This window comes from Kogia breviceps, chromosome 3, assembly GCF_026419965.1.
Source record: "Kogia breviceps isolate mKogBre1 chromosome 3, mKogBre1 haplotype 1, whole genome shotgun sequence".
Lineage (NCBI taxonomy): Eukaryota > Metazoa > Chordata > Mammalia > Artiodactyla > Physeteridae > Kogia > Kogia breviceps.
Window position 1 is genome coordinate 175,768,580 of NC_081312.1, and position 23,020 is coordinate 175,791,599.

At 40.1% G+C, this 23,020-nt stretch overlaps 1 protein-coding gene across 3 annotated transcripts in view; it reads right to left on the bottom strand.

Moving 5' to 3' along the window:
• The window catches only part of PIP4K2A (phosphatidylinositol-5-phosphate 4-kinase type 2 alpha), a 179,273-nt gene that overhangs the window by 17,502 nt on the left and 138,751 nt on the right, over positions 1-23,020 (bottom strand). The gene's annotated exons all lie outside the window — the stretch shown is intronic.

Below are 23,020 nucleotides of genomic sequence, written 5' to 3' on the forward strand. Positions count from 1 at the left end.
TTTGTCTGTTTAGGGGACAGTGGTGTGTGGTTGGGGGCATTGAGGATTAAGAGCTGCCTGAACTCTGCAACTCATTTTATACGTGCAAGCAAAGAAGGGGACAGGGACTTTTGTGCGTGCGTGCGTGCGTGCGAGAGACCTGAAGGCAGGGATGACAGGCTACAGACAGAGCGGTAAGCGACCCGTGTTGGTGACACCAGTCTCATTAATGCAGATGAATGCCATTTCAGGGTCACCCCAGCAGAATCACCTCAGGTGACAGGGAGAGTATAATCCTACCTCATAAAACTCTGGACACCCTGTACTTTATTACTAGGCTTACTTGTGAATTTCGCAGGCACTAGGGATGAATTTAGATTGGATCAAATTCAAAAAAGGGCAACCACATTGGTTAAAAGACTTAAGGGTGTATTGAAAGGCTTAAGAGGCGCAGGTCGGTCCTTAGGGAAGCTGCTGGAGGAACCCAGCACTGGTCCACCAATGCCCACCTCCCGGTGTCAGTAGGATGGCAGAGGCTTTAGGAGCACAGGGTTTTGGAGACATGAATCCTGAGGTTCCCACCCTCCATCCACCCCTTACTTGCCAGGGGCCAGTTCCTGGACCCCCTCCAGGCTGTTTGCCGATGTGTAGAAGGGGGAGACCCTGCTAAGCCCTTGATGTGCACCATTTATTTAAGTGCATTATCTCATTTACTCTTCGAAACAACCTTAACTCTCACTACCCACCCTTTACCAACAGGGAAACTGGGTTAAGTGAGATAACACAGTTAAGGTCTCACAGCCTGGTAAGTGGAGCTGGTAAGCGGGTTCCCATGCTGAGATGAGGACCCGGGCTGCCTGACGCTTAGTACAACTCGACCTTTAGCTGAATGACTGAGGATTTGACCCAAACCCCTGGGACATTTAAATAGTGAGGCGAGTGGCACTTGGTGTCGTCGTCATTGCCGTGAGCGTTCAGTAACTTGTATGGATTTAAAACTGGTCCTATAGGTTGAGAGACTGCATAGAAGATGTTTAAAAACAGAGCTGAACTTTTTCTACTAAAAACTGAATGACGAAGATGAAGTCACCTGACAGTAACGCACCCTCAAGAAAACCTTGTTGCCTGGCTTCTTAAAAATTTCAGTATATCCCTCTGATAATGAGCAGCATTTATATTAAAGACACACCTTTTTTTTTTAAGTGAGGGCAACCATTTTGCTATGAATTAATGAACATCATAAGCTCTCGGTGTGACTCTGCCCATAAAGGTGATGATGTCTGCAGAGCAGTCCAGAAACGATCGTGGGCAGCAACCGATCCCACTCTTTGCTTTGTGACACTGAATTACTTGTACTTAGGGGGGAGTTTTGAAAGCCTCAAAGTCGCTGGGTCTGGTTCCTTTAATGGGCATCTTTCATACCCTTTCTAGCTCAATGCAGATACCAGCCAGAGGGCAGAGGAAAACACCAGGGCTAAAGACATCAGCTCAGAAACACTTCTGAACTGTGGACTCGGACACTGACTTCCGGCCAGCAGTCAGCCACCTTTCTGAAGGGGCCGTAGGTTACGTCTTCACTTATTAGCTCTGAATTAAGTTTTCCTGGCCAGTTTCATGTAGACTGGGAGCCTCCAAATGTGATGGGGAATTGCAGTACCTCACGTGGTACTTACTGGGAGGCAACACCAAGGAGGATGAGGCAAGGGACGGGCCTGCTCTTCCTACGCGGCCCTGCCCAGTGTGTCCGGCCTGGCCCGGGGAGTGAGGCTGTGTACAGCCGAACCCGGGACCAAGGCCGGCACAGCCCAAGTCTAAGGCTAGTTCCCTTTTGCAGAAAGTGATTGTACTAGGGTGGGTTGGACTCAGAATGGCATTCATCTCTACTAACGTGATGTGTCAATGTACAAACACAGCTAAAGGCATAAGCAGAGGGATGCCAGTTCCCCTGCAACCGAGCTAATCCTTATTTTGTTGTGTGGGTGAAATTGGCAGAGTGAATAGCCCTGGCACCTGCCTGCTGGGTGATGCCCGACCGCACGCAGACTCAACATGGCCCAGATTTCTGCTTGGGACACGGGAGCATGAGCTTCTGAGCACAGACCGGACCCAGGCCGCCAGGGTATCTCAGTATCTCAGCTGCTCCCGTTATTAGCTGTGTGACTTAGAGCAAGTTGCTTAACCTCTCTGTGACTTGGCTTCCTCATCTTTAGATGGGGATTAGCAAACCACACTGTTGTGAGGATTATACCCATTCATACACCTAAAAAGCTCAGGGCCCTGCTTGCCACGTGGAGAGTTATACATATTCTTGTTATTTGCTGGTCATATTCTCAAGTACGGCATGTGCATCTAGAGAAAAGTTCATCACCGATAAATCCAGAGCAAGATTTTTTTTTTAAAGTTGCATATTTTTGGGCTTCCCTGGTGGCGCAGTGGTTGAGAGTCCGCCTGCCGACGCGGGGGACGCGGGTTCGTGCCCCGGTCCAGGAGGATCCCACGTGCCGCGGAGCGGCTGGGCCCGTGAGCCACGGCCGCTGAGCCTGCGCGTCCGGAGCCTGTGCCCTGCGATGGGAGAGGCCACAGTGGTGAGAGGCCCGCGTACCACAAATAAATAAATAAATAAGGTTGCATATTTAAAAAGCATATTTAACACTTTAGTAATAGTTGGGGTGTTTAGCCCCAGCTGCTCAATCTGTCCAAACCTCAGTCTCCTCATCTATATAGTGGAATATTAATAACACCTATCCAATAGGGGGAGCGTGTGAATGAAATGACACGAAACACACAGTGCTCGGCAATGAGAACTCACTGGATAGTAGTTTGCGTCTTAGTTACACATTAGCTTTGACCATGACCAATACTGTTACGTAGTGTTTCGAACCACTAAAGAATACAGACTTGCCCATCGTCTTCTAGCCTTCCTGATTTTCTAAAAGAAGGAGGCTCTTTAAACTTGGGATATCAGTTACCTACACCATGTTTAGAATTGCCTGTGTTTTCAGGTTTTATCATTAGGCACAAACCTCACGTGACTTTTCTACGTACAGCCTTTGAGTTCTGAAGATACTTTCCTTATTGCACACACACCTAGCACACACAAGTGCAAGGTTATTTGACTTCACTGTATCAGACAAGGTGCATTAGAAGCTACATTGGCATAAGCCCCTACCTTGCCTGCTGTCCAAACCTTGACTGTGAATTCTCTTGGCCAGAAAGACCTCTGGTCACCGCAAAACCTCTCCCTAGCCAGAAAACCTCACTGAAACCCAAGTGAGAATAAAATGTTGCTTTATAATAATTGGGTAAGTTAAATTTTTAGAGTAATAAAGTATATTTTATTACTGTGGAATAAAATACTTTGATATCTATGGCCAAAGACAGAAATGTGCTGACTTTTGTCTTACCTTAATTCTTCATGTGTTTAGTTTTTCTCAGCGAGTAGGTGATAATAGTTGGTAATTTAGTGAATGTGACTTTGCTGACCTAAAGCAAAAATTCACTCGTTGGAATCCCAGTAGCCAGAAAACAACCCCCAAACTAGAAAGTAACAAGCTCCTTGGGAACACTTCACTTGCTATGAGCTGTAAAAAGAAAATTGTTTCATTATAAACATTCTCTCCCCTGCTTTTCGTAACTACACTATTGGGTGAAAAGTCTTTTGTTTCTTGGGGTTTGGGGGGCTGTGCTGTGTGGCTTGTGGGATCTTAGTTCCTTGACCAGGAATCGAACCTGGGCCCGTGCAGTGAAAGCGCGGAGTCCTAACCACTGGACACCCAGGGAATTTCCAGTTTTTAGTTTCTTTGAAGGCACAGTATTACACAGGCTGTTGCTCGGCAAGCCCATATTCTTCAATAGTAAGAAACACACTATAAACGGTGTCAGTCATGGTCAGAGATGCTTTATGTGCAACTAAAACACAAATGGACACGAGAGTTGAGGTATACACACAACTGCATCAGGGCTTGAAAATAACCAATGTGTGGCCAGTATTCTAAATGTAAAAATGCTTCTAAATATAAGTATTCCCTAGGGTTCAATAAAAGATATAAATGATCTCTAAGGAGAGATTTGGCTAGGGGTTTGAGATTAAAAAAGGAAAAATATTCAGAACGAAGAGCTACAAAGTCCAGAGCTTTCATCTTTAGAACTGTGCCTCTGAGGCCAGCTCAGCAAAGACCCAGGTGTAAAGGCAGTGGCCAGAGAGAAATTACAGATTCCGGGAGGGGCAGAGGAAGCACGGGGCTCTGCTCCCTCCTGTTAGAATGGTAGACAGGAGATATTTTAAAAAGACAGAGCATTGTCTTGTGGCGCAGTGGTTGGGAGTCTGCGTGCCGATGCAGGGGACGCGGGTTCGTGCCCATGTCCGGGAGGATCCCATATGCCGCAGAGCGGCTGGGCCTGTGGGCCGTGGCCGCTGAGCCTGCGCGTCTGGAGCATGTGCTCCACGGCGGGAGAGGGTGCAGTGGTGAGAGGCCCGCATACCACACACACACACACAAAAGACAAGGCATTAGAACTTCCCTTCTAATATAAAAATATTTAGCACATTTTATAAACTTTAAAAATTTAAATTACTAAATTCTGCACATTCTCTGAAAACAAAACATAATACTTATCAAAAGGATTTAAATCTTCTGTTTCAAATAGAAGTTAACCTGTTTGTAATATATAATTATTTCATTGGGTTCTGTGACCTGGTGCATGTTTGCTGTCATTGGCATGGAGTTTAGTAATACTGAATGTGTTAAGAGTTAGTAAAGCCAGAAATTACATGGAAATCTTAATTAGATCTTTAATGTCACTAAAATATCTTTTGGATGACTCAAAAATTTTAAATCAAATATGTAAAATCTATATTTACAGCCCCAAACTTCAAATACAGAATTCAAACTACAATGTACTGGATTTAACATCATTATACAATTAACTTTTACAGAGTCTATTAAATTGCCACTAACAGGAAAAAGAAAAAAATACATGTACTTAAAATGCACAGAGCCCAAATTTACATAATACAGAGTCACATTTAAGCATGGAAACCTTAACAGAAAGATGGAATGTACTTCTGTCACACTCGAGTGTTTAATGCAAACAGGATTCTGACCCCAGAAGGTTTCAATGCAAAGGATAATGCATAGCATAGCACTCCGTGATTAAAGGACTTGTATTTCAGAAAGAAATGAATTTTTCCTCAATGTGCTCATTTGGCAACCTGTTTTTAAAAAGTCTAATTGTAAGTTTTGACGTCTAAGATTGCTGCCTGGTGTCCCTTTGATGGGCCATATTATGACACTAAGAGCTGAATGCACAACATAAAAACCATGTACTAATTATTTTCTCAAGTTAGGGACTGCTTATTATGTTCCTGATTTACTTGTTAGACCAAGCTCACCTAAATAAAAACAAACTTGCAAAGAAAGAATAAGCCCCTTTTCATCAGGCTTCCCAAAGTAACTTCATAAAAATCAGAGTCTGGAACTGCTGAACAATCATCGACAGGAGGACACTGGAACTCGCCAAAAGAGATACCCCACATCCAAAGACAAAGGAGAAGCCACAGTGAGACAGTTGGAGGGGCACAAACACAATAAAATCAAATATCATAACTGCTGGGTGGGTGACTCACAAACTGGAGAACACTTTTACCACAGAAGTCCACCCACTGGAGTGAAGGTTCTGAGCCCCACGTCAGGCTTCCCAACCTGGGGGTCCAGCAATGGGAGGAAGAATTCCTAAAGAATCAGACTTTGAAGGCTAGTGGGATTTGATTGCAGGATTTCGACAGGACTGGGGGAAACAGAGACTCCACTCTTGGAGGACACACACAAAGTAGTGTGTGCATCGGGACCCAGGGGAAGGAGCAGCAACCCCATAGGAGACTGAACCAGACCTACCTGCTAGTGTTGGAAGGTCTCCCGCAGAGGAGGGGGGTGGCTATGCTTCACCACGGGGACAAGGACACTGGAAGCAGAAGTTCTGGGAAGTACTCCTTGGCGTGAGCCTTCCCAGAAACCACCATTAGCCCCAGCAAAGAGCCGGGTAGGCTCCAGTGCTGGGTGGCCTCAGGCCAAACAACAAACATGGAGGGAACCCAGCCCCACCCATCAGCAGACAAGTGGATTAAAGTTTTACTGAGCTCTGCCCACCAGAGCAACATCCAGCTCTAACCACCAACAGTCCCTCCCAACAGGAAGCTTGCACAAGCCTCTTAGATAGCCTCATCCGCCAGAGGGCAGACAGTAGAAGCAAGAACTACAGTTTTGCAGGCTGTGGAAGGAAAACCACATTCACAGAAAGATAAGACAAAATGAAAAGGCAGAGGACTTTGTACCAAATGAAGGAACAAGATACAACCCCAGAAAAACAACTAAATTAAGTGGAGATAGGCAAACTTCCAGAAAAAGAATTCACAATGATAGTGAAGATGATCCAGGACCTGGGAAAAAGAATGGAGGCAAAGATCGAGAAGATGCAAGAAATGTTTAACAAATACCTAGAAGAATAAAAGAACACACACCTAGAAGAATTAAAGAACAAACAAACAGAGATAACCAATACAATAACTGAAATGAAAAATATACTAGAAGGAATTAATAGCAGGATAACAGGTAGAAGAATGGATAAGTGGCCTGGAAGACAGAATGGTGGAATTCGCTGCTGCGGAACAGAGTAAAGAAAAAAGAATGAAAAGAAATGAAGACAGCCTAAGAGACCTCTGGGACAACATTAAATGCACAAACATTCAAATTATAGGGGTCCCAGAAGCAGAAGAGTGAGAGAAAGGACCCAAGAAAATATTTCAAGATATTATAGTCGAAAACTTCCCTAATATGGGAAAGGAAATAGCCACCCAAGTCCAGGAAGCACAGAGAGTCCCAGGCAGGATAAACCCAAGGAGAAACACGCCAAGACACATAGTAATCAAATTGACAAAAACTAAAGACAAAGAAAATTATTGAAAGCAGCAAAGGGGAAAATGACAAGTAACATACAAGGGAACTCCCATAAGGTTAACAGCTGATTTCTAGCAGAAACTCTACAAGCCAGAAGGGAGTGGCGTGATATACTTAAAGTGATGAATGGGAAGAACCTACCACCAAGATTACTCTACCCAGCAAGGATCTCATTCAGATTCAATGGAGAAATCAAAAGCTTTACAGACAAGCAAAAGGTAGGAGAATTCAGAACCACCAAACCAGATCTACAACAAATGCTAATGGAACTTCTCTAAGTGGGAAACACAAGAGAAGAAAAGGACCTACAAAAACAAACCCAAAACAATTAAGAAAATGGTCATAGGAACATACATATCAATAATTACCTTAAACGTGAATGGATTAAATGCTCCAACCAGAAGACACAGGCTTGCTGAATGGATACAAAAACAAGTCCCATATATATGCTGTCTACAAGAGACCCACTTCAGACCTAGGGACACATACAGACTGAAAGTGAGGGGATGGAAAAAGATATTCCATGCAAATGGAAATCAAAAGAAAGCTGGAGTAGCAATACTTATATCAGATAAAATAGACTTTAAAATAATGTTACAAAAGACAAAGAAGGACACTACATAATGATCAAGGGGTCAATCCAAGAAGAAGATGTAACAATTATAAATATACATGCACCCAACATAGGAGCACCTCAATATATAAGGCAACTGCTAACAGCTATAAAAGAGGAAATCAACAGTAACACAATAATAGTGGGGGACTTTAACACCTCACTTACACCAATGGACAGATCATCCAGACAGAAAATTAATAAGGAAACACAAGCTTTAAATGACACAATAGACCAGATAGATTTAATTGATATTTATAGGGCATTCCATCCAAAAACAGCAGATTACACTTTCTTCTCAAGTGCACATGGAACATTCTCCAGGATTAATCACATCTTGGGTCACAAGTCAAGCCTTGGTAAACTTAAGAAAATTGAAATCAGATCAAGCATCTTTTCTGACCACAACTCTATGAGATTATAAATCAATTACAGGGGAAAAAAGGTAAAAAACACAAACACATGGAGGCTAAACAATACGTTACTAAATAACCAAGAAATCACTGAAGAAATCAAAGAGGAAATCAAAAAATACCTAGAGACGAATGACAACGAAAACACGACAATCCAAAACCTATGGGTGCAGCAAAAGCAGTTCTAAGAGGGAAGTTTATAGCAATACAATCCTACCTCAAGAAACAAGAAAAATCTCAAATAAACAATATAACCTTACCCCTAAAGGAACTGCGAAAGACGAACAAACAAAACCCAAAGTTAGTAGAAGGAAAGAAATCATCAAGATCAGAGCAGAAACAAATGAAATAGCAACAAAGAAAATGATAGCAAAGATCAATAAAACTAAAAACTGCTTCTTTGAGAAGATAAACAAAATTGATAAACCTTTAGCCAGACAAATCAAGAAAAAGAAGGAGAGGACTCAAATCAATAAAATGAGTAGTGAAAAAGGAGAAGTTACAATGAATATCACAGAAAGACAAAGCATCCTAAGAGACTACTACAAGCAACTCTATGCCAATAAAATGGACAACCTGGAAGAAATGGACAAATTCTTAGAAAGGTATAACCTTCCAAGACTGAACCAGGAAGAAATAGAAAATATGAACAGACCAGTCACAAGTAATGAAATTGAAACTGTGATTAAAAATCTCCCAACAAACAAAAGTCCAGGACCAGATGGCTACACAGGTGAATTCTATCAAACATTTAGGAAGAGCTAACACCCATCCTTCTCAAACTTCCAAAAAATTGAAGAGGAAGGAACACTCCCAAACTCATTCTACGAGGCCACCATCACCCTGATACCAAAACCAGACAAAGATACTACAAAAAAAAAAAAAAAAAAAAAAAAATTACAGACCAATATCACTGATGAATATAGATGCAAAACTCCTCAACAAAATACTAGCAAACAGAATCCAACAACACATTAAAAGGATCATACACCATGATCAAGTAGGATTTATCCCAGGGATGCAAGGATTCAACATACGCAAATCAATCAGTGTGATACACCATATTGACAAATTGAAGAATAAAAACCATATGATCATCTCAGTAGATACAGAAAAAGCTTTTGACAAAATTCAACACCCATTTATGATAAAAACTCTCCAGAGGTGGGCATAGAGGGAACCTACCTCAACATAATAAAGGCCATATATGACAAACCCACACACCCACAGCAAACATCATTCTCAATGGTGAAAAGCTGAAAGCATTTCCTCTAAGATCAGGAACAAGACAAGGATGTCCACTCTCACCACTGTTATTCAACATAGTTTTGCAAGTCCTAGCCACGGCAGTCAGAGAAGGAAAAGAAATAAGATGAATACAAATTGGAAAAGAAGAAGTAAAACTGTCACTGTTTGCAGATGACATGATACTATACATAGAGAATCCTAAAGATGCCACCAGAAAACTACTAGAGCTAATCAATGAATTTGGTAAAGCTGCAGGATGCAAAATTAATGCACAGAAATTTCTTGCATTCCTATACACTAATGATGAAAAATCTGAAAGAGAAATTAAGGAAACACTCCCATTTACCATTGCAACAAAAAGAATAAAGTACCTAGGAATAAACCTACCTAGGGAGACAAAAGACCTGTATGCAGAAAACTATAAGACACTGATGAAAGAAATTAAAGATGATACCAACAGATGGAGAGATATACCATGTTCTTGGATTGGAAGAATCAATATTGTGAAAATGACTATACTACCCACAGCAATCTACAGATTCAGTGCAATCCCTATCAAATTACCAGTGGCATTTTTTACAGAATTGGAACAAAAAACCCTTAAAATTTGTATGGAGACACAAAAGACCCCAAATAGCCAAAGCAGTTTTGAGGGAAAATAATGGAGCTGGAGGAATCAGACTCCCTGACTTCAGACTATACTACAAAGCTATAGTAATCAAGACAATATGGTACTGGCACAAAGAAACACAGATCAATGGAACAGGATAGAAAGCCCAGAGATAAACCCACGCACCTATGGTCAACTAATCTATGACAAAGGAGGCAAGGATATACACTGGAGAAAAGACAGTCTCTTCAATGAGTGGTGCTGGTAAAACTGGACAGCTGTATGTAAAAGAATGAAATTAGAACACTCCATAACACCATACACAAAAATAAAGTCAAAATGGATTCGAGACTTAAATGTAAGACTGGACACTATAAAACTCTTAGAGAAAAACATAGGAAGAACACTCTTTGACATAAATCATAGCAAGATCTTTTTTGATCCACCTCCTAGAGTCATGGAAATAAAAACAAAAATAAATGGGACCTAATGAAACTTAAAAGATTTTGCATAGCAAAGGAAACTATAAACAAGACAAAAAGACAACCCTCAGAATGGGAGAAAATATTTGCAAATGAATCAATGGACAAGGGATTAATCTCCAGAATATATAAACAGCTCATGTAGTTCAATATTAAAAAAACAAACAACCCAATACAAAAATGGGCAGAAGACCTAAATAGACATTTCTCCAAAGAAGACACACAGATGGCCAAGAGGCAAATGAAAAGCTGCTCAGCATCACTAACTATTAGAGAAATGCAAATCAAAACTACAATGAGGTATCACCTCACACCAGTTAGAATGGGCATCATCAGAAAATCTACAAACAGCAAATGCTGGAGAGGGTGTGGAGAAAATGGAACCCTCTTGCACTGTTGGTGGGAATGTAAATTGATACACCTACTATGGAGAACAGTATGGAGGTTCCTTCAAAAACTAAAAATAGAATTACTATATCATCCAGCAATCCCACAACTGAGCATATACCCAGAGAAAACTAAAATTCAAAAAGACACATGCACTCCAGTGTTCACTGCAGCACTATTTACAATAGTGCAGGTCATGGAAGCAACCTAAATGCCCACTGACAGATGAATGGATATAGAAGATGTTGTACATATATACAATGGAATATTACTCATCCATAAAAAGGAATGAAATTGGGTCATTTGTAGAGACCTGGGTGGATCTAGAGACTATCAATACAGAGTGAAGTAAGTGGGAAAGAGAAAAACAAATATCGTATATTAACACATATATGTGGAACCTAAAAAATGGTACAAATGAACCGGATTTCAGGACAGAAATAGAGATACAGATGTAGAGAACAAACATATCAACACCAAGGGGGGAAAGTGGTGGGGGGGGGATGAACTGGGAGATTGGGATTGACATATATACACTGATATGTATAAAATGGATAACTAATAAGAAGTTGCTGTATAAAAACATAAAATTCAAATAAAAATCAGAGTCTGTGGGGCTGAAGATATACTCCAGCAATATTTCTGTAAGCGGGAGACTTTTTAGGTAATCCTTACATTGGAGCTAGGTTAAAGATAATTTGCTTGAATGACATCACATATGCGGTATCAATTTTGGGGTAATAAGAGATGCTAAAGATTTTATAATAAAATCAGTTCTTCTCAAAACATCAAAGCCACAAATTTGTTACATGAAAAGGCAAATTAGTGAATATGGGTAAAGTTCCGACAGAAGTAGCAAAGATAGCAGGTGTTTTCTCACAAAAGGTACATATAACCTTTAACAACGTAAGCAGAGTGTCTACACAAGTTCACAGCTTGGGAAATGATCCAACATGTCTTAATAACTAGTTATTTCCACAATGAGAATGTACACATTTGTGGCCAGCATCTGGATATGAAAGTCTCGTAATTTTTATTCTGAATCTCTTTGTGTAAATGTAGAAAGAGAATATACCTCAACATACTTGTAGAAATAGCACTACAACTAAGAAGCACAAAACCGGATAAGCCCTATCATAATTCTACAATTTAGAACTGGTATGCCTGGTGGAACCCAGCTGTTGGTTATTTATTTTCCCTAAAGGCTGATATTTAGAAAGTGAAACTTACTCCTTTTCTAATGCTGTCAGACTTTTCAGAATGGCCCTTTAACTCTAAGTGACATGGTGACAGTTTGGTTTTCCTCCATGAGCTGTGATGTGACAGTTAAACCAGGAGCAAGCCCTACAAAATAGATTTGTTTCCATCTGATTGGAAGATTCTGCTGCACAGATGTCGATGGTGATAATCTAAGAAATGTCAAAATCTGAAAATGCAAGAAGTTTGCTAAATCGTGTAGTTTCTGGTTTAATACTAATCTAGTGAACATCATACTTTTATTGTTTTACTATACATCTGCAGCAGGTTAGCTTAAACTCAAGCCACATACTATATTTTGGAGGTTGTGTCTCCGCCTCAACTCTTTTTGAAACCAACTGCGTAAGCTGTCAGCTTAAAAAAAAACAATTCCCACGTCTAACAACACTGCTTCTGTGTGATTGGGATAATCTGAGTTCAGTTCATTCCAGTGAAACTGAGTTTATACACCGCCATAAGCCAGCCTGGCCTGAAGACTAATGCTGTCATCTGCGAGATGCTCACAGGAGTTACTTCATGTTATCTTTCTTCTTCACATGCCACTCTTACCAAAGTCCAAAGGAATCAAACTTTACAACTCCGCTTCCCAGAATAACCCCTATGGTTTACATTATAGGGTTCTTAAGGCTTTGCTCAGACATCTGCAAACTTATGTAACAGTTCAGACTATTTTTTCCATTAGTAATAGCCATCACCTTAACCCATGCCTCGAGCAGACAGGATTCAAGTGATTGTCAGGTCTGCTGAAGTGCACCTCTGTGGGAGGGAAAGCCTCATTTGAAACAAGGGATTCTTGCAAACACTAAAGCATGAGGACCAATGAAATCCTTTAAGACATGAAGACTAAGTCAGATGATTTATCCCCAAACCCCAAACTTCCATTAGTGCCAGAGCAGGGGCTGGGATCTGGGTGGTGCCTTTCCCCTCCAAACCCCCTTTTATAAAACATCTCCGGGCCAGGGGGCAGATGGCCCTGCTGCTGCCCGGATGGCATATTTCCCCCTGCACTCCGGGTGCTGGGATAGGTGTGTCTAACACTGGCTGGCAAAGGGAAATGATTCATAGAAGAAATGGAATGAATCTTTCTTCGTTCACAGAAGAAATGAATTTTATAGAAGGTTAAAGCATTAGCTGAGTTGAGGGCCTAAAAACCTTGACAGTCTCGCATTAACTGATCGTCCACTGACAACGGAAAAGGAAGCGCTTTTTAACTGATAGCAAAGGAAGATTCCCAGAAGGACACACTGCTGTTTTTGTACCTTATGCTCCAAGCTTACCATCTTTTGTTACCTTGCCTTTCACTCATCCTAAAGAAACAGATGGAGATGGTAATTAATTATAATTCGTTACAATTTAAAGATCACAAAAGAAATGCTGAAAACTGGTTTCGGAAAGCACTGGGTTTTTTGGTTTTGTTTTGTTTTTTTGATGTGAGGGTATGAATGATGAATTTTCCAGAACCTTCGGTCAGTAATAGGTAAAATGTCAGAGATGGTGACAGTCACTTAATTGCCAGTGCAATTCACAATTCCTAAGAATCGACCAGGCAGCTTTTTGTAGCTCATTATCAAAGTGTCAACAGTGATTATTGCCAATATAGTTATACAAATGCCAACTGCAGGGCAGCTGTTTTGTTTCAAACGGGTTCCAGGGAGAAGGTTAGATGTTAAAAGGAATCTTCTTATTGTGACCCAATGACTTCATTATACAGGCTTTACTTTACTTAATAAAACCAGACATGAGTTTTGAGAAGAACTGCACAGAACGATGAACAAAATGCATATCTGTGTAAATCCCCAGGACTTGCTCTCTCTCCCTCTCAAGAATATGGACTCTTTATAAAGAGTCAGGTCAAATTCCGCAGAAATCAAGTGAGTCCAGTTATGTTTTCTTTTACTTGCCCGGATTCCCTGCTGGGTAGCTTGCTTGCTGGCAGCATGCTAAGACTGTCATTTGTAAAAAGCGGTCTGCTCAGCTATAATTACTAATTTGATGTCACACTGGAATTGCAGTGCAGCTGTGAAAAGATGGACCACCAGGGAGATTCGCATTTCCTTCTCATTTAGAGGGGGCGATACTGCTGGAGCCATGAATGGAAGATGCCCTTCCATTAATAAAGGGAAGAATTAAAGAATAAAACAAGTCATAGCAGCTGTCAGAATCTGACAACGGTTAAAAAAAAAAAAAAAAAAAAAAAGCACCGTTCTGCTCTTTCAAAAAAAAAAATTCAAGACATCTGTACATGCATGTTCTGATACTTGTTGCCATGAAAGTGATTCCATTATTGTTGGAAAATAACTTCTTTATTTCCTTCAGTTCCATCTTCATTATTATGCTAATGCAAATCACACTAATTACATGTCAAGCTCAAATCGTAGGGAGGGGACCTTTCTGCACCTACATCATGAAATATCTGAAATGACAGTTTTAAAACTTACCATCAACAAGCGAAAAGTATGTGAAATTAAAACAGCTACAATGATGCAAATGAAAGAAAAACTAAGAATTCAGATTACTAATTAAGCCACATCAATGGAGAGTCTCTGTGAAAATTGTTCTTTGCAATTTCGTAGAAAATGATTATACAATGATTGCAATGAAAATATTCTTGCAGACCATTTGGTTTCATTTATAAAAGGCTAAAATGTAGAAAGTAAATATTTTCAGCCTTCTCCAATTATTTCTAACTAGAGATAACTGACTGCTTTGATAATTTATGGTTTTATTCTTGAAGACAACAGCATGCTTTTTGGAAGAGTCAAAAATATTAACTGGTCATGGAAAGAAAACCTGAAAATTGACAGAAAAAGGAAAGCAAAGAAAATTTTTTGAACTTAAAAACCCAACGGTTTTAAGAGTTCAGCTCCATTAATACATTTCATTTGCTGTTATGTGTTACAGTTTAGTAAATGTTACCTTGGTTGTCGCCAGATTATAAACAAACTGCCATATCAGAGAGACATCGTGTTCTGTTGTCAAGGCAGGCACAGTCTCCAAAAATTACCAGTTTTAATTATTTTCACATCCCATGTCTTCAAGCTACTCCCTCTTGCCTGTTCCCAGTGAGCGCCAGTAAGCTAAACGGGCAGGTGGATGGTGCTTTGGAGCTGCTCCTCCTGGAAGAAGAGCTATCAGGAACCCCAAGCCCAGAAAGAAGTTGAAAGCATTGAATTCTTCCTAGGGGCTACTGCGTAGACAATCCTGTTTACATAGTGTAAGATACAGTGACACAGACTGTATTTACAGGAATACCTGCACTTCTCAAATGGAGGAAATATGAATTGGTTGTTTTTGCCAACATGGTATGAGGCCAAACGATTCCTTTTTTTTTTTTCTTTTAACTTTTAAATCAAGACTCAACGAACTGCCTTAGTACCATTGTTTTGGAGTTACACGTTTTTGTCAATGAAACATTGTAGTGAAATGTTTCCTTGTTCATCTTCATGATTCATGGGGTTAATATGAATTTTTGATAATAAATCCAATTTTTTTAAAAAAAGAAAAGTCTCAAACATTTTAGAAGGTTAGAAATGTGCGCTCTGGGCTGGAAGCCCGGCTGTGTCATGTCAAAACTGTGGTGCAAGTTACAGCCTGTCAAGTAACTCCATTTACGCAAAGGGGGTAATAACAGCCTCCACCTTAAAGGTGGTGGTCAGGATGACATGAGCAAAATCTGTGTAAAATTTACAACAGGCTTGGCATATAGTACACGTTCCGTTCAACAAACGTTGGTTACTATTAATTACCTTTTAAATCCCATCACATTGAGATTAACAATAAAAAAAATAACCTGCAGTTAAGGTAAGGTTTTGCCTCTGCCACCAACTGTGTGATGCAGTGCGGGAACGTAAGCTTTTGGGTCTCAAATCGATCACATGTGAGGTGGGGAAACGGGACTCTGACCTCTTAAGGAACCTCCTGTCTCTGACGTCTCTAAGTCCACCTCCAGGGGAGATATTCTGAGGAACAATTTGTGCACATTCAATAGACGATAAAAGCATCCTAGCAGCATCCTCAGAAAAGTGGGTTTCTGTTAAACACAGTCTGTAATTTCATGTCTTTTTCACAGAAACCTACACCAATGAAGGGCTAAACATTTTTGGTGAGGCCGGGGGTGGAACTGTGGTAAAGGCCCTGGGTTCCTGTCAAGTGTCTAGAGGCAGAGCTGCAGAGGGACAGCCAGGTAACTGAATGTTCTGCTCCGGATGATGAGCTGTCACAGCCACGTCAAATACTGTGGCTTTCCTTCCTATGTGTCCTTGTTTTAGGACTTCGGATTCTGCAGCAATCACCCCACTGGCTGTAACTGTCTTTCTTGGCATTGTGATTGTCACAGCAGACCAAGGCCCTGGGGACAGAACCTGAAGAAATCAAAATGAACAGAAAAAGAAGGCCACTAGCAGTAGTCTCAAGAGACTTGGGAACGAAATAAAAACAGAGCAACCCCTGTGGAGTAGCACATAGCATCAGGGCCACAGCTCTTACTCCGGGGCTGCCTACTTTTGATGATGCTGAAAAAGCCTTTTAATACTAGTGTGTGGTTCTTTAAACAGCCCAGATATTTTCTCCTAGCAGAAAATCCCAATAATACTAAGCCTCTGAGTTTCTCATGGACTAAAACTCAAACACCCACTTGAGTCTTTGGCACCTGGAAAAAATGTTTATATAGCAACATGTAAACAGAAGTTGACAGTCTGTCGTTTCTGCTGCTTTTGGCCAAAGCCAGTGCCTTCATGGCGATTTACACAGAGGTTGGAAGTGTGAAAATATAGTCACTGGTGCACAGTAAAAATATTAACTGTCAAAGGAGCCACCGTTTCCTTTTTCTCTGCCTCACTTCTTTTTTTAAATTTTTATTGGAGTATGGTTGATTTACAATGTTGCGTTAGTTTCAAGTATACGGCATAGCGATTCAGTTATACATATAGATATATTCATTCTTTTTCATATTCTTTTCCCATATAGGTTATTATAGAATATTGAGTTCCCTCTGCTATACGGTAGGTCCTTGTTAGTTATCTATTTTACATATAGTAGTGTGTATGTATGCTAATCCCAAGCTCCTAATTTATCCCCCTACCCCTCACCTTTCCCCTTTGGTAACCATGTTTGTTTTTGAAATCTGTGAGTCTGTTTCTGTTTTGTAAATAAGTTCATTTATATCATTAAAAAAGTTAAGATTCCATATGAGTGATATCATATGGTATTTTTTCTCTTTCTGACTTACTTCACTTAGTATGATAACCTCTAGGTCCATCCATGTTGCTGCAAATGGCATTGTTTCATTCTTTTTCATGGCTGAGTAATATTCCATGTATATATGTACCACATCTTCTTTATCCATTAATCTGTTGATGGACATTTAGGTTGCTTCCATGTCTTGGCTATTGTAACTAGTGCTACAGTGAACATGGGTGCATGTATCTTTTCAAATTATGGTTTTCTCTGAATATATGCCCAGGAGTGGGATTGCTGGATCATATGGTAGTTCTATTTTTAGCTTTTAAAGGAACCTGCATACTGTTCTCCATAGTGGTTGTATCAATTTACACTCCCACCAACAGTGTAGGAGGGTTACATTTTCTCCACACCCTCTCCAGCATTTATTGTTTGTAGACTTTTTGATGATGGCCATTCTGACCAGTGTGAAGTGATACCTCATTGTAGTTTTGATTTGCATTTCTCTGATAATTAGTGATGTTGAGCATCTTTTCATGTGCTTTTTGGCCATCTGTATATCTTCATTGGAAAAATGTCTATTTAGCTCTTCTGCCCACTTTCTTATTGGGTTGTTTGTTTTTTTGACATAATGCTGCATGAGCTGTTTGTATATTTTGGAGATTAATCCCTTGTCGGCTGCTTTGTTTGCAAATATTTTTTCCCATTCCAGGGATTGTCTTTTTGTTTTGTTTATGGTTTCCTTTGCTGTGCAAAAGCTTTTAAGTTTAATTGGGTCGCATTTGTTTATTTTTGTTTTTATTTTCATTACTGTAGGAGGTAGATCAAAAAAGATATTGCTGCAATTTATGTCAGAGTGTTCTGCCTATGTTTTCCTCTAAGAGTTTTATGGTGTCCAGCCTTACATTTAGGTCTTTGATCCATTTTGAGTTTATTTTTGTGTATGGTGTTAGACAATGTTCTAATTTCATTCTTTTCCATGTAGCTGTCCAGTTTTCCCAGCACCACTTATTCAAAAGACTGTCTTTTCTCCATTGTATATTCTTGCCTCCTTTGTCATAGATTAATTGGCCATAGGTGTGTGTGTTTATTTCTGGGCTTCCTATCCTGTTCCATTGATCTACATTTCTGTGTTTGTGCCAGCACCATACTGTTTTGATTACTGTAGCTTTGTAGTAGAGTCTGAAGTCAAGGAGCCTGATTCTTCCAGCTCCATTCTTTCAATATTGCTTTGGCTGTTGAGGGTCTTCTGTGTTTCCATACAAATTAAAAAATTTTTTGTTCCAATTCTGTGAAAAATGCCACTGGTAATTTGATAGGGCTTGCATTGAATCTGTCGATTGCCTTGGGTAGTACAGTCATTTTGACAATACTGATTCTTCCAATCCAAGAACATGCTATATCTTTCCATCTGTGTCATCTTTGGTTTCTTTCATCAGTGTCTTATACTTTTCAGAGCACAGGTCTTTTGCCTCCTCAGGTAGGTTTATTCCTAGGTATTTTATTCTTTTTGATGTGACGGTAAATGGGATTGTTTCCTTAATTTCTCTTTCTGATCTTTTGTTGTTAGTGTATAGGAATGCAAGAGAACTGTGTATTACTTTTGTATCCTGTAACTTTACCGAATTCATTGATTAGTTCTAGTAGTCTTCTGGTAGTATCTTTAGGATGTTCTATGTATAGTTTCATGTCATCTGCAAACAGTGACAGATTTATTTCTTCTTTTTCTATTTGGATTCCTTTTATTTCTTTTTCTTCTCTGATTGCTGTGGCTAGGACTTGCAAAACTATGTTGAATAACAGTGGTGAGAGTGGACGTCCTTGTCTTGTTCCTGATCTTAGAGGGAATGCTTTCAGCTTTTCACCATTAGAATGATGTTAGCTGTGGGTTTGTCATATATGGCCTTTATTATGTTGAGGTAAGTTCCCTCTATGTGCACTTTCCGGAGAGTTTTTGTTATAAACGGCTGTTGAATTTTGTCAAAGTTTTTTCTGCATCTATTGAGATGATCATATGGTTTTTATTCTTCAGTTTGTTAATGTGGTATATACCACACTGATTGAATCCTTGTATCCCTCGGATAAATCCCACTTGATCATGATGTATGATCCTTTTAATGTATTGCTGGATTTGGTTTGCTTGTATTTTGTTGAGTATTTTTGCATCTGTGTTCATCAATGATATTGGCCCATAATTTTCTTTTTCTGGTGGCATCTTTTTTCTGGTTTTGGTATCAGGGTGACGGTGGTCTCATAGAATGAGCTGAGTGTTCCTTCCTCTGCAATTTTTTGGAAGAGTTTCAGAAGGGTAGGTGTTAACTCTTCTCTAAACGTTTGATAGACTTTGCCTGTCAAGCCATCTGGCCCTGGACTTCTCTTTGTTGGAAGTTTTAAAATCACTGTTTCAATTTCAGTACTTGTGATTGGTCTGTTCATATTTTGTATTTCTTCTTCCTTTAGTCTTGGAGGTTGTACCTTTCCAAGAATTTGTCTGTTTCTTCTAGGTTGTTCTTTTTATTGACATACAGTTTGTAGTAATTTCTTATGATCCTTTGTATTTCTGTGGTGTCACCTGTAACATTTTTTCATTTCTAATTTTATTGATTTGAGTCCTTTCCCTTTTCTTCTAAAGGTTTATCAATTTTATCTTTTCAAAGAACCAGCTTTTAGTTTCATTGATCTTTTCTATTGTTTTCTTGTTTCTTTCATTTATTTCTGCTCTGATCTTTATGATTTCTTTCCTTCTGCTAACTTTCAGTTTTGTTTGTTCTTCTTTCTCTACTTGCTTTAGGTATAAAGTTAGGTTGTTCATTTGAGATTTTTCTTGTTTCCTGAGGTTAAGACTGTATTGGTATAAACTTCCCTCTTAGAACTGCTTTTGCTGCATCCCATAGGTTTTAGATTGTCGTGTTTTTGTCGTCATTTGTCTCTGGGTATTTTCTCATTTCCTCTTTGGTTTCTTCAGTGATCCATTGGTTGTTTAGTAACATATTGTTTAGCCTCCATGTGTCTGTATTTTTTACAGTTATTTTCCTGTAACTGATTTCTAAGCTCAGAGAGTTGTGGTTGGAAAAGATGCCTGATATGATTTCAGTTTTCTTAAGTTTACCAAGGCTTGATTTGTGGCCCAAGATATGACCTATCCTGGAGAATGTTCCATGTGCACTTGAGAAGAAAGTATATTCTGCTCTTTCAGATGGAATGTTCTATAGATATCAATTAAGTGCACCTGGTCTAATGTGTCATTTAAGGCCTGTGTTTCCTTATTGATTTTCTGTCTGGATGATCTGTCTATTGATGAGAGTGGGTGTCCCCCACTATTACTGTGTTACTGTTGATTTCTCCTTTTATGGCTGTTAGCATTTGCCTTTTATATTGAGGTGCTCCTATGTTGGCTGTATATATATTTACAATTGTTATATCTTCTAGGATTGATCCCTTGATCATTATGTAGAGTCCTTCTTTGTCTCTTATAACAGTCTTTAAAGTCTATTTTGTCTGATGAGTATTGCTACTCCAGCTTTCTTTTGATTTCCATTTACATAAAATACCTTTTTCCATCCCCTCACTTTCAGTCTCTATGTGTCCCTAGATCTGAAGTGTGTCTCTTGTAGACAACATATATATGGGTCTTGTTTTTGTATCTATTCAGCCACTCTGTGTCTTGGCTGGAGCATTTAATCCATTTACATTTAAGGTAATTATTGGTATATATGTTCTTATTGCCATTTTGTTAATTGTTCTGCATTTGTTTTTGCAGGTCTTTTTTCTTCCTTTCCCCTTTTGTTCTCTTCTCTTGTGACTTGATGACTATCTTTAGTGTTGTGTTTGGATTGTTTTTTCTTTTTTGTGTGTATCTACTGTAGATTTTTTGTTTGTGGTTCCCATGAGGTTTTGATATAGAAGTCAATATATATATATATACAAGATTGTTTTAAGTTGCTGGTCTCTTAATTTCCAATGCATTTCCAATATCCTGCATTTGTACTCTCCTGTTCTCATGATTGCTAGTTTTGACATCATATTTTTGTGTGGATGATCCCCTACCTTTATTTCATGTTTGCCTTTACCAGTGAGCTTTCCCATTCATAATTTTCTTGTTTCTAGTTGTGGCTTTTTAGTTACTGCCTAGAGAAGTTCCTTTAGGATTTGTTGTAAAGCTGGTTTGCTGGTGCTGAATCCTCTTGGCTTTTGTTTGTCTGTGAAGCTTTTGATTTCTCTGTCAAATCTGAACGAGAGCCTTGCTGGACACAGTAATCTTGGTTGTAGGTTTTTCCCTTTCATCACTTTAAATATATCCTGCCACTCCCTCCTGGCCTGCAGAGTTGCTGCCGAAAAATCAGCTGATAACCTTACGGGAGTTCCCTTGTATGTTAACAACTGTTGCTTTTCCTTGATACTTTTAACATTTTTTGTCTTTAATTTTTGGCAGTCTGATTAACATGTGTTTTGGTGTATTCCTCCTTGGGTTTATCCTGCATGGGACTCTCCGTGCTTCCTGGACTTGAGTGAGCATTTCCTTTCTCATGTTAGGCTCATCCTAGGTGACCTCATTTACACTTCCCTGTCTTGGATCATCCTTCCCAGCAGGTTTCCCAAGCCCCCTTTTCCAGCTGAAGCCCTCTCTGCAGCCTCTCGTGCCTCCTGGACATCTCTGTTCTGATGCTGTGCTGACGATTCTAACTACTCCGCCTGCCCCCTTTTTCCATGAGTGGAATCAGCACCTACCCCACTGTCCAAACAAGAAAGTTTGGAGTCACCCTCCCTCCACACACACTCGCTGGCACTGTTCACCCCCCATATTCAATCTCTGACTTCTGTGGATTCTTCTTCCTAAATCTCTCTATCCTCTTCCACCACCCCAGGTTGGGCCACCGTCTATTCTGGGTTATTTCCACAGCCACTCTAGATGGCCCTGCGTACCTCTGTGGCCTCACCCCACCCTCCAGTGAAAGCCCCAGGTGATTCCCTCTGCACACACCGCTCTTTCTCCAGCTCACTCCTGCTCATCCTTCAGGTTTCCAATCCTCTCTTCCAGGAAGACCAGCAAGCCAGATTTAGGTGCCCTTGCTACATGTTTCCTATCAAAGCACTTAACACACGATACTGTCATTTCCTATTTAATGTCTGTATCGCTTTGCAGGACATGTCTGTGTGGCTCATTACTTTAGCCCCTGAAGCTAGGACAGTAACCATAAAGACGTTCACAAACTTCTGGATGAATAGGTGAAAGGAGAGATTTCCAGAGCTATAAAATTCAAACCCAAACTGAGTGATATCATCCTAAATAATTTAATTTAGAAACAAAAACCTTGAGCCCAGCTTTCAAATGGTTTGGTCAAGAAAAGGCACCTCAATATGATGAGGAGTAAACTGAGAGGATAGAGGCGTCTTTCATGTAAGCAGATCCCCATTGTGGGCCGTTGAGGTTTGCACACAGAAAGCTGCCTCCCAAATTCTTAAACTGATTCCAGTTGAATCTGTTTATAATCCTGCATAATCAACAAAATGTGGTTCAAGTATTACCTAATGTCCAGTGACTCAGCAAATAGTCTCCTCGTCCATCCCTAAGTCTTTACACACAAAAAATACTCTAATTAGATCTTAACATTTTATAGTTGGAAAGGAGTTTGAAGCTCATTAAGCCAATTTTTTTTTTTTTTTTTTTTTTTTTTTTGCGGTATGTGGGCCTCTCACTGTTGTGGCCTCTCCCGTTGCGGAGCACAGGCTCCGGACGCGCAGGCCTAGCGGCCATGGCTCACGGGCCCAGCCGCTCCGCGGCATGTGGGATCCTCCCGGACCGGGGCACGAACCCGCGTCCCCTGCATCGGCAGGCGGACCCTCAACCACTGCGCCACCAGGGAAGCCCTAAGCCAATATTTTATTGGTGAATTTGAAGC